This window comes from Rutidosis leptorrhynchoides, chromosome 6, assembly GCF_046630445.1.
Source record: "Rutidosis leptorrhynchoides isolate AG116_Rl617_1_P2 chromosome 6, CSIRO_AGI_Rlap_v1, whole genome shotgun sequence".
NCBI lineage: Eukaryota > Viridiplantae > Streptophyta > Magnoliopsida > Asterales > Asteraceae > Rutidosis > Rutidosis leptorrhynchoides.
In genome coordinates this window covers 360,202,591-360,216,330 of record NC_092338.1, presented here as the reverse complement: position 1 = coordinate 360,216,330, position 13,740 = coordinate 360,202,591, and positions in this window count along the sequence as shown.

Below are 13,740 nucleotides of genomic sequence, written 5' to 3'. Positions count from 1 at the left end.
GAATTAGTAAACCGACCTACTAATTGACGCGAATCTTAAAGATAGATCTATTGGGCCTAACAAACCCCATCCGTTGTTGCGGATGCTTTAGTACTTCGAGTTTTTATATCATGTCCGATGGATGTCCCGGAATGATGGGGATATTCTTATATGCATCTTATTAATGACGGTTACCAGGTGTTCAATCCATATGAATGATTTTTGTCTCTATGCATGGGACGTATATTTATGAGAAATGGAAATGAAATTCTTGTGGTCTATTAAAATGATGGAAATGAATGATTATGATAAACTAATGAACTCACCAACCTTTTGGTTGACACTTTAGAGCATGTTTATTCTCAGGTATGAAAGAAATCTTCCGCTATGCATTTGTTCATTTTAAGGATATTACTTAAAGTCATTCATGGCATATTTCGAAGAACGTTGCATTCGAGTCATTGAGTTCATCAAAGATTATTATTAAGACAATTTATCGTTGGATAGTGGATATTATGAAATGGTAGGCATGCCTGTCAATTGTCGATGTAAAGAAAGTTTGTCTTTTAAAAACGAATGCAATGTTTGTAAAATGTATCATATAGAGGTCAAATACCTCGCGATGTAATCATATGTTATTGTATTCGTTCTTATAGATTAGGACGGGTCTTTACAGACGTGGTGGGTGAGGATTGGGTAAAATGAGTGGGGCCCATTACGCAATTTAGTATGTTGTATAATTAACCGCTATAATAAATAGATAAAAAACTAGATAAATAATTAACCGAACAATATAAACTTGATATGTAAATATGTAATATGTAATATGCAATGTAGTCAAAAGTTTAAACACGAGAACTTTTAATTTACAAACATTTTCACATTTGAATAGATTGAATCACTCATAAATATAGATGGAGAGTAAAAATAAACATAAAATGATTTAAAAAACTGATATTTTACTTATATAATCAAATATATAGTTTATCGATCACATTTGCATATTTGTTTGTTAACATTTGAATATTTCATATAATTAACAATTTAACATGTAACTTGTGGTAATGAACATATATTAATGATATGAACAATAATTAACATTTGCATGTAATTTGTTGTATTTAAATGCATAAAAACTATGAAATTCAAAAGTTCTGGCATTTCTCGCATTTTTTGTGGCTCTCGTTTGAACTTGCTCCATGTAATGTATATATTATTTTGGCGAAAATATGAAATATATTGATAGAGATATCTTCATTAAAACAATGAAGAATATCATTGAGAGATACAATGACAGAGTAAAGCTCGGTCAAGATAATAAGGTTACAAAAAAACATTGAAAGCCCACTAAAATTCCACTATCGAAGTAAGCCCGACCAAATGTTGAAACACCACTTGTAATGGATCAAAAGGAGGTCAAAAGATTCAATAACATCCAAAAATTTCACGCGCAAAAGTAGATTGGTTAAGAGGCAATATGCGTCTACAAAATAAAATGTCGTTAACGGGAAATATTTTGAATGGCTAACCAATGCATTAACGTGACCTTGGAAGGAGCACTATAACCCCAATCAACTTTGGGCCAAAATGAAGAGAAGATAGTACCCGATTATAAACTTGCTATATATTGGGGTTTGAATTGTTCTATTTATTTGGTTGTTTGATCTTTTGTATTTTTTTTTTGCGTTGGTCTCGCTTAGATTGTGATTGCCGTAGTGATAGTTTTGTGGTTTTTTTTTGTTTTCGTTTGCTTGGCCTAGTAATCTTTGGGTTGTTTTTGTTTTGAGGTTTCATTTTTTTGATGAAAGTCCTCGAGTTGTTATAAAAAATTCTTGTTTTTTCTAAAAAAAAAAAAAAACTATATAAATTTAGTAACCATAGCCCGCTCTCATTAAGGTGCATAACAAATTTGGACGCATCGGTTACGTTTGACTTAAATGTGAAGATTATTGAATTGTACAAGCTTTTTATACATCTTAACGACAGTCCTAAAAACCGTCGTTAGCATTTTTTTTATAAATTTAATATAAATTAATAAGTAATTATGTATAACTATTTAAGTTGTATTAATCACGTTATCATGTGTGGACTACATCTCTATGACTGTTTGATCTTGAGTTGTAGTCCACACATGAAATACAAATTACATAGTTTCTAACTATAACAGCCATGGAGTTAGTCCACACATGAAATTGATATGATTAGCATAATTTTGAACATGTAGGCCAATACTTTATACTATTATACTAAATGTATCTAAATGATGCCAACCAACAAGTGTATAAAAACACACGTACAATATAATTAATCAATACCATTTTCTCAATTGTCTGTAAAATTCCCTCATCCAAAAATAAGATGACAAAATATATCCTGTAAGTAATTCCTTCATTATTTATGATATATATATGTTGCTAATTTAGTGTAATTGAGGGATATTGTTTAACACTTGGTATTGGATTGAGAGGTACGGAGTGTACATCCATTAAGTAAAATACTTCCCTGACCCAAAAATCATTTTGGTTGTCTATGTAATTGAGTTGTACATATGTTACTATATGCACTTACGTGTTATAGTTATTAATTTGATATGCTCATATGATTTAGTATCTAATGTCATGTGTATATAATATATATGTATGTGTATTTGGTGTAATAATGCACTTCTTAGTCATATGAATATATATAATATGATGCTAGTGCTATGTGAGTGTATGCTTTGATATAAAAGTACTAGTATGAATTGATTAATTGTTATAATAAGAAAAGGTGACAACCTAATCTTGACTCTAGATATATATATATAAAATAGAACATGGGAGACAACTTAAAAAATAGCTAGATATGATTATGCATAATTTATATATGAGTACGTGAACGGATGATTCATATTACAACTATAGCAATATTATATATATGTTAATGATTATATTCTATTATTAAATGACATAATAATATGCATGGTGGATCATGTTAGCCATATTAGTATATTAAAAGTAATCATGTGCATGACTAATGTATTGAATTATATGCATATATATTTCTATGTAATGAACGGAAGGAAGGAAGAGTTAGACTTGATATGTACAACTCAATTGATATTCATGAGAAACTAATACATAGCATATAAACACTCTTTTGCAAAGAGTTCTTATCTTATGCCAAAATAAGAACTAAATCTCTGTCTTATCCCAAAGTGATATTCGTGTAACCCAGGCAATAAAGGCCGAATAATTACTTTCGGAAAGTGATACACGATTCAGTTATTTATCCGGTCATCGATTATTTTACCCTACACGATATCATTAAAAACCTCCAACAATCGAAAGTAATTATTTGTTATAATCAATGGCGGCTACGATGAAACACATGACGGCGAATTTCTCCAAACTTGATAAGTTTGAGGGAATTGATTTTAGGAGATGGCAAAAGAAGGTGCACTTCTTTTTGAGCAGCATGAGTGTGGTATACGTACTCAGCACATCAATTCCTGAAGATCATTGTGTTGATGCCACTGTTGAACAAATTCGGAAAAGGTGCAAGTAGGAGAACGATGACTACATCGCTAGAGGTTTAATCTTCAATGGTATGGCTGATTCCCTTTTTGATATTTACCAAAATGTTGAATCTGCTAAAGAAATATGGGACTGTTTAGAAACCAAGTATATTTTCATGACCCGTCCTAATCCATCTGGACGAAGTCCATATCGATTACAAACGATTCACAATAGTTGATTACATCGCGAGGTACTCGACCTCTATATGATACATTTTACAAACATTGCATTCTTTTTTAAAAGATAAACTTGCTTTACATCGAAAATTGACGGCATGCATACCATTTCATAATATCTATCTATAAATGATCTAACTGTCATTTACTTAATCATAATCTTTACTGAACTCAACGTCTTGAATGCAACATCTTTTGAAATATGCCATGAATGATTCCAAGTAATATCTTTAAAATGAGCTAATGCACAGCGGAAGATTTCTTTAATACCTGAGAATAAACATGCTTTAAAGTGTCAACCAAAAGGTTGGTGAGTTCATTAGTTTATAATAAATAATCATTTCAGATAGTATAATAGACCACAAGATTTATTTACATAAACATCATTCTCGTATCAGGCATTTCGCAAACTGCATAGAGATAAAAATTGTCACACCCCCTAAATAGAACCGGGGGTAATCTGTGACTAACCAATATCATAACACAAGTGTAAAGCGAGAACGACTCTATATGAGACGTTTTAAATTAAAACCAATGTATTAACGCAGCGGAGAGTATTAAGTCATTACAAATGTAAATTCAAAATGTAAAGGTAAATTTAAATGTTTTAATGCAAAAATGTAAATGATAATATGCGGACTCCAAAAGCAGCAAAGTCCAAATAGCAAATAATCTTTAGCAATCTTCACCTGAGACAAAACATGCTTAAAGTGTCAACCAAAATGGTTGAGTGAACAACATAGGTTTAATATATAGTTTTAGACCACAAGATTTAATTATAATAAAGTTCAATCAGTTCGGTAGTAGTGATGAGGTGTATGATATCGAGACTAAACAAAGTTACCCCGTGATCACTGTATTCGTTCGTGTCATTAAATCATTATTATGTAACCAAAGACCAGTGGTCAAATGGTTAGAGACGTCGCTCTCAATAGGCCTACTCACAATAACTAAGTTTGCATTTATACGTAGCAATTAATGATATCATGGCAGGGATTTAGCATGAATCAAAGCATGCAGCACAGTTTGAACTAATCAAAAGAAAGTTTTCATGTACTTGTGTCTAAGCGTAAAACAGTTTAAAAGCAAGCATGTGTCTCACCCCAAAGTTTAAAATAAGTAAATAAAGATAGTTAAAAAGCGGGGCTATGAAGTTTACCTTAATAGCAGATAGATATTCCACGCAAGTTAAATGATCGGAGTGTTGAACACGGAGATCTCAACCTAGAGATATAATGTTCGATTAATTAATGTCTAATAGACATAAAGCTTGTTTATTAATATAGTAAGCTATATTAACAGTGACCATTTTCGAGAAAGTTATATGTATATAAGTGATATTATACTTAGTGTTATAAGTGTTACTATATAGGTATGTGTACAGGTTATACTAATAATCTTAATGATAGTATTATTATTTACTTTAATCAATTACTATGTACATCTATCATTATATATTACATCTATAAATATGCCTCTATGTTGTTACATTTATATACATATATTCTTTATTATTTTCATACATGTATGTATTTATATCTATATGATACATATATAGTAGGCGTATGTGTTACTTATATAATAGTGTAAGATGGTACATATACATATACTCATTACTTTTCATTATTATGTTTACTAACTTATGTGTCTCGCATAATGAACATTCATACATACATACACACGTACATATACATACACATATACACATACAGATACACGTACGCATATATTTACATATACACACACACATATACATACAGTGTATACATGCACATACGTACGTATGCATGCACGCATGCACGTACACCATGATCACCTTACTAATCCATAATCTTAACCTAATCAGAATAGCCATAATCATACTTGTTATCACCTTTTAATCATACTTTTAATTTTTCTTTTACCTTATTACACCACATAAAATCATAATCATATTCCTATCATCTTTTAATTATATTTTTCCTTTACCCATTATTATTATTACTAAACAACTTTTATTAAACCTACTTAACCTTTCAATCATAACATCTTTAACCATATTCCCACATAAAATCATACTACTTATTAATAACTAGTTATAACACTTGATCAAATTTTTAACCTTTAACAACATCATTAATCTTTATCTACTTTAAACATACTTATTATTCATCTCTTAACACAACATAAAATCATAATCTTTTATCTTAATACTTATATTTATCATCTAATAGATTTAAGCAGGATTTAACTAGGAATTCGAACTACCTCAAGAAGAATGAAATCAAGATTTGGTGATGGGTATGGCACGTACAGAAAACAGAAAACAAGCAGGCTGTAGCAACAGCAAGATCACGACCCAGATAAGGGTCTGTTTGGGTCTGATCACACACGACAGAAACCAGGAACAGGTAGCAGCAGGTTTAGCAAGCAATACTCGATCACCAGGAGGTTCTTTTGGGCTGTTGGAACACGCAAGAAACAGAAAAAGAAAAGCAAACAACAACAATTAAAATAAAAGCTGTTGTGGATTGAACTATAAAGCAAAACAGAAGCAACTTACAGCAGACTTTATGCAGCAACTTGGAGTGGTTCTTGAATCCTGTTTGATCACGAATAGCAGGCTGGATGGGTGGTGATGATTCACGATTTCAGAGAGGGTTTTGTGGAGGTTGTTGTCGACTGAAACTGCAGGTGGATGAGGGGTTTTGATCGACTAGAAGGAAGGGAATGAGTTGACTGAATTGAGCAGATTATGGTGATTAACTTGAAAAATCATGAGCCTTTTATAGATTGTTGTAAGTTTCCTAGTTACACTCTAATTCTTGAGGATTAAGGAAGGTATTTGAGTTAAACTTGGATGTGGAAACTTAGTGTTCAAGCCTAAAAAGAAACCCTACAACTATACAGCCAATTTGCTCTAGTTACATATGATTTATCCTTTTTTTTTTTATAATTAATATTATTAGGGTTAGATTTATTTTAATTACATCTTATTTATTTATTAACCCCTAATCTTTTATTAATTCTAATTAGTTCCAATTAGTTTATGTATAAATCTTATTTGCTTACTCTTAATAATATTGTCATATTTTAATTAGTACATATAGCCTTATAAATATAAAACACAAATGCATAAACTTTACATTAACAAGAATATTGATCAAAAGTTAGTATTTAATCAAAGTTTATTAAGTAAGGTTCATGAGTACAAGTAATCCTATTAATGGAACAATTAAAACAGAAAGTGAAAAATTGAGGGTAGTCATAAAAATCATTCATATGGATTGAACACCTGGTAACCGACGTTAACTTAAATGCATAGAATATCCCCAAACAGAACCTCTCGTCTGTATAATAATAATCTCGAAGTACTAAAGCATTCGTATACCGAATGGGACTTGTCAAGGTCCATAGATCTATCTTTAGGATTCGCGTCAATCAGGGGCCATTTCCCTAAATTCTTAGGTTACCAGACTTGAAGGGCGATATTCGGTTTAATAATCCAACCATATAATGTAGTTTTTGATCACTTGTGTCTATTTCGTAAAACATTTATAAAAGCAGCGCATGTATTCTCAGTCCCAAAAATATATATAAAAAGGGAGTAATGAAACTCACCTAATGTATTTTGTAGTAAAAATACATATGACTATATTGAACAATGCAGGGTTGGCCTCGAATTCACGAACCTATATCATTTGTATATATATATTAAAATATATAATCGTAATTGAACAATTTAATTATTATAGCTTTAAATTATATAATATGTGTGGTTAATTTGTGTATATATTCATAATGGTTAACATTTATATAGTTATATTAATAATATCCATATTTATATACATAATTGTTTAATGTTATATTTAAAAATCGATAGTTTGTTATTTGTATGTACTTATATAAATAATATTAATAGGTTTGATATATATAATTATGTGAAATCTTAATATATATATATATATATATATATATATATATATATATAGTATATGTAACAAGTATATTTTAGGTACAAAATATTTATTTGTTTAAGAGGTAGTTTTTGATATTAATACTGATAATATTATTAATCATATTACATAACAATAATACTTATAGTTATAAGATGATACAACTACTAATATTAATGAAAGAAATTTGTATTATTCCCATAATATTAATATTAATCTAATCATAGTGATAATAATAATTCCTATATTACTAATACTAATAATTCCAAAATTTTAATTAAAATACTTTTATTGATTTTGATAACAATAATAATAATAACAATATTATTTACTGAATATATAATAATAACAATTTTTAATCATAATCATAATAATAATTGTAATAGTACTCATTCTATTAGTAGTATCTAAGTTAATACTTATAATGATAAATGATAACTAGTACATATTAGTAATATTAATAATAATGACTATAACATTTAGTACTAATAACAATGACAATATCAATAATAACATTAATAATAATAATAATAATAGTAATAATAATAATAATAATAATAATAATAATCATAATGATAATAATAATAATAATAATAATAATAATAATAATATCTACCTCTCTAAAAGACTTCCAAAAAGAAAATGGCAGAGGCAAGGCTCGAACCCCTGACCTCTCGCAACCCCGACACCCAATTTAGCCAGCTGAGCTGACCCATTTACTGATTATATAATGAACCCGAATATAATTAACCCGTGTTCCTGTTAACTCCTTCTTCATTAATTTCAAATCATTCGATCATAGATTCAATAACAACTTATATGTTTGTTTTAAAACTTGTAATTAAAAAATAGAAACGTCTGATAGGGAGTGTTTGTGTAGATCAGTAACCGAAAAAAAAATAAAGAAGAGAAGACACCGTACCTGAACAAAAAAAAACGAACTCAATATTTGATTTTGATTTTTAGAACATATTAGGTAAAGGTTTCAACACCAAATATGTTTCATATTACTCCATGAATCTTCCTCAATCCTTAATTAATCCAGAAACACCAAAACAAAAACGAATTTGACTCAAGAACATTTGTTGATTTTTTGAAATCAAAACTTTGACTCAAGAATTCCTACTCGATAATAAGAATTAGACTGTAAAACTTTCCAGAAAGTTTAAATAGAAGATTTAGAACGAAACTGCATTGATAGATTTTTAAATGAATCAAGAAATCAAAATTTTGTAAAATAATACAAGAACAGGGGATACGATCTGTTTTACTTATATTCTGTTTAAATTTAATTAACAAAAACTGTTTAAGGGTAGTTGTAATTGATATATAATAATGTGAACTTGATTGGTATTACTTAACGTCTGAGACTGATCGAGCTTTATAGCAAAATGAGATCGACAGAAATATAAATCAGAAGTTTATAATAATAAAGAAAATATAAAGTAAATTGTGAAATATCTGATTCGTACAAATTGACAACGATGTGTAACAATATTGAGACACAAACAAAATGCATTCACAATCTGACAAAGGTAGCAAACAAATTTGATTTCCAATTTGGTACGATATCCATTTTTTTATAATTTATATAATAAAAATTAATAATAATAATAATAATTAATAAGTGTTAGTAATCGTAATAATTATTTAAATAATATTTATAAATAATAATGATACTATTATTAAAAAAAATGATAATAATTATATTATTAATAATAACAATAATAGATTATATTATTTTCTATTAATAACTATATAAAAAAAATGACATTAACAATAACAAAGATATTAATAATAATATGATAATATAATTATTAACAATAAGGGTAATCAATAATAATACTAGTAATAACATAACAAATTACATGTTATAATTTTGATGATACTAATAATAATTAAAATGACAATTAGTGCATTTACTATATTTTAACTTATAATTTAATATATTACCATTATTAATTATCCTATTTATAATATATATATAGTTATATTTAATATTTGATATTTATAAATTTTACAAATGTTACAATATCTTAGTTATTAATAGAAATCCTTTATATATATATATATATATATATATATATATATATATATATATATATATATATATATATATATATATATATAGATTGTAATAATACTATATATCTAATTATATATACATTCATTTTAATAACAACTTACTCACTTTGTTTGTTATTTTACATTTTTAATTCTAATTGGTTAAAATATACTATATCAATTCAAAACATTATATACACACATTTATATATATATATATATATATATATATATATATATATATATATATATATATATATATATATATATACATAACTATTTGTTCGTGAATCGTCGGGAGTAGTCAAATGTCAATTGAATATATGAACATCGTTTCAAAAATTTTTCTAGACTCAACATTACATACATTGCTTATCGTATCGAAATCATATAAAGATTAAGTTTAAATTTGGTCAGAAATTTCCGGGTCATCACAGTACCTACCCGTTAAAGAAATTTCATCTCGAAATTTGAGTGAGGTGGTCATGGCTAACAATAAAAATGTTTTCATGACGAATATGAGTTGATAAATAGAGTTTTATCATCAATGAATAATATGGATAAAACAATTCATTTATTCGAAGAGCTCGAATGAAGCTATCACCAAAGAGTGAAATTAGGAATCAAAAATTCGTCTTAACTTTTGACGTGGTAACGGTTGAATTCCGGAATTCAAGGGATTTAAAGAAAATCTTCGAAATCTAAAAGATTTGATTCTTCGGCGAGTAAGGAAATTAAGATCTCTATAATTAAATATGGTGATCTGCCTCGATTACTCTGTCTGATATTTTCACTATAAATTTAAGCTCTTCCATTCCATTATTCTCACAATTCCTATACTTTCTTTCTTAGTTCATACATCCAAAAGATTATGAATATGCTTAATCCCGTTCTAATCCTTGTTATTTTCCTAATTATCATTTCTGTCATCCTTCTTTCAATCTTCCACCAGAAAATTCGGTCTACTTCTGCTATTACCTTGGGGTGATACTATTCTTAATTATACCGTGTCTTTATATTACTAGTCACATTAATATCCACGGTTTATAATTCCCGTGTTGTTGTTGGGCTTTATATTTTCTCTTATATTTTGGAGCTCTTTGCCTTTTTATTCTCTTCTAGATCTCTAGTAAAGCGAGTAACGGTCCAGAATTCGTAAGTATGGAAATTCGGATGAACTTTATGTTCTAAACAATAAAGAACGTAATGGCACGATTTGATTTGTTAAATTACCAGAATCACTGAGAATAGAACTATCAAGAATATATTTTCTTGATATGTTCAGAAGTTAATCAGAATGAAAAAGTTATGTAACATGACACATGATGACGTTATAATATGTGAATCATCATGTTCCATTTAGAAACTCAGCATGACTTACTGTAATATAATCACGTTGATCAAGTGTCATTATATTATACTAACTCATGCATCAGTTCCCAACATTACTTCAATAACATTCATATATTAAGCTCGAAAGTTTACAGAATATAGAAATTAACAGTTTCTATATGATGTAACACTGATAACACGAAGAGATTAATGATTTCAGATAAAAATAGTTATGAAAATATCTTCAGAAATATGAAGGATATTTATAATGAAAGATACGATGATATCTTGGAATTTCTAATATCGAAGGATGGTGAAGAAAATTTGTCCTCAAGAGTTTGAAGTCAGAAGCAAGGTATTCGATAAAAATTTCATCAGAAACAGAATCATCAGGATTCTTAATATACAAGTTTAGTCCTTGTGACTTGTTCAGAGACTCCTTCGTAGTTTGCTCAATCAGTTTTTCAGTTTCAAACTTTTTCTGAGCTTTGCCAACTTACAATTCTTTATCATCAACTTTTGATTGTTGAGGTCGTTTACAGTTTTTTTGTTGCTTCATTCAACTTTTCAAAATTCAAAGCATTAATTCGTCGACTGGGTGCTTTTCAGGATTTCAGAATAAAAGACCATAGTTCTAAGAGATAAATGTTATATGGATACATATAACTGTTGATGTGGAAACGTTGCGAGACTCACAATACAGATTTGCTGATTCCCGGTAATTGGTATGGCAATTCTTGTTACAAGTTGCGGATGAGTACATGATGAGACTTCAATAGATAAATATAGTGATTTATAGGAGAGATTTAAGCCAAGGAGCAACGAGGTTGCTGGTACGTCTGCTGGTAATATGATGGAATATAAAAGGTTCCCCGGTAACGATGACGAAAAACAAACTTATATATTGAGGTTATAATAAGGTAATCCGAGTGAAAAGTTGAATTTGACTTATTGGAGCTGTGACATAATTGGCTAATTTGGAAAGGGATTGCAAATTGATTTTCGGTAATGACAATGCCAAAGTAGCTAGCAGAGATACATGTTAAACGTTTACTCAGGTTCTGAATATTTTCAGGCGCATAACTATATGCATCAACCTTTTCATCCGTAGATGAAGTGCGGTTGGTTCATCTCGATTGAGGTGTTTTCAAGAATCATGAAAGGTTTGAATGCAGATTGTAATCGTCAAGATACGAATGAGGTTTAATATGAAATCAAGTGGCAAACTTGAAGAATTGTTTAGTTTCATATGTTATAATCAATATTTTAATTCTTTTTAATTATCCAGTGTTATTAATCCACAGTTAACAGTCCAGTAATTCATATATAGTTTAATATATTATATTCGAATTAATTAATACGTGTCGTGACCCGTATACGTCTCAGACTCGATCACAACTCAAACTATATATATTATTGTAGAATCAACCTCAACCCTGTATAGCTAACCTCAGCATTACTGCATATAGAGTGTCTATGGTTATTCCAAATAATATATATAGATGCGTCGATATGATATGTCAAAACCTTGTATACGTGTCCCGATATTTAAAGTGCGTAAAATAAATAACAGAAATTAAACGGCGATAATTAAAGTGCGTAAAGTAAATAACAGAAATTAAATGACGATAAATAAAATTGCGATAATTAAATTGCGATTAATAAACTGCGATAAATAAAATGTAATCAGTTAGCTAGGAACAGTTAGCTAGGATTTGGTTAGCGTGGATTCTTAATAAAATTTCTCATAGTTAATTTGTTTATTTCTAACAAATTTTATTTTGTCCAATGTTTTCTTCATTACGCCACTTGTTGGATTCTGATATGTCAAAATCCAAATATGAAATTGAAGGAAAATGGTTATTCTGCTATAAACGGATACGTATATATGTGGATGTAAGTAGGATAGTAAATGACTGTTGAATCAGATTCGAAGAATGTACAGTGTAACTTATTAATGCAAAATCTAAATATTCCTCGGGTATTACATACCCGTTAAAATATTTTCACCATTAACAGTTTGTACAATAAAAATTTTAATTACAATCTTTATGAAAACATATATACATATATATTTTCTTAAGACGTAATCATGGATTTAATGAGTCAATGTGATATTAAACTCATTAGATTTACGGCTAGAACTAGAGTACATAATCTCTAAAATATTAGAGATTACATAATCGCTATGAAGGATGAAGATAGTTTATGTAGAACGATTCGTAGAACGATGATTATGCTTGAGGTATAGATTGTGGGGTTGAGACATGGATTGTTGATGGTACTGGTGCTGTTTGATACTGTTGGTGCCGGTGATGTTGCTGAAGCTGGTAAATTTTTCACCATATTCTCCAAATTGATTACTCGAGCGCGAAGTTCGTTGACTTATTCTATTATTCCGGGATGATTGTCGGTCGAAACGAGCGGATGAATAAGGTTTAGAATTTGGGATATCATATAATAGTTGTGGAATATCCTGGCAATGAGGGTGAATATGGTGTTTCGGACAGGTTCACCGGTAAGTGCTTCAGGTTCATTGTCAAGAGGTGAATTCGGTTGACAGAAAGGATCACCTTCTTCTTGTCTCCAATGATTAAGTAGACTATGAACTCATCAGGTGAATTGGGGATGGCCGATTGGTTGATTCGTTCTGGCGACGCTGCTTCTGGAGCTTAGGTGAACATCCATGTCGGAATA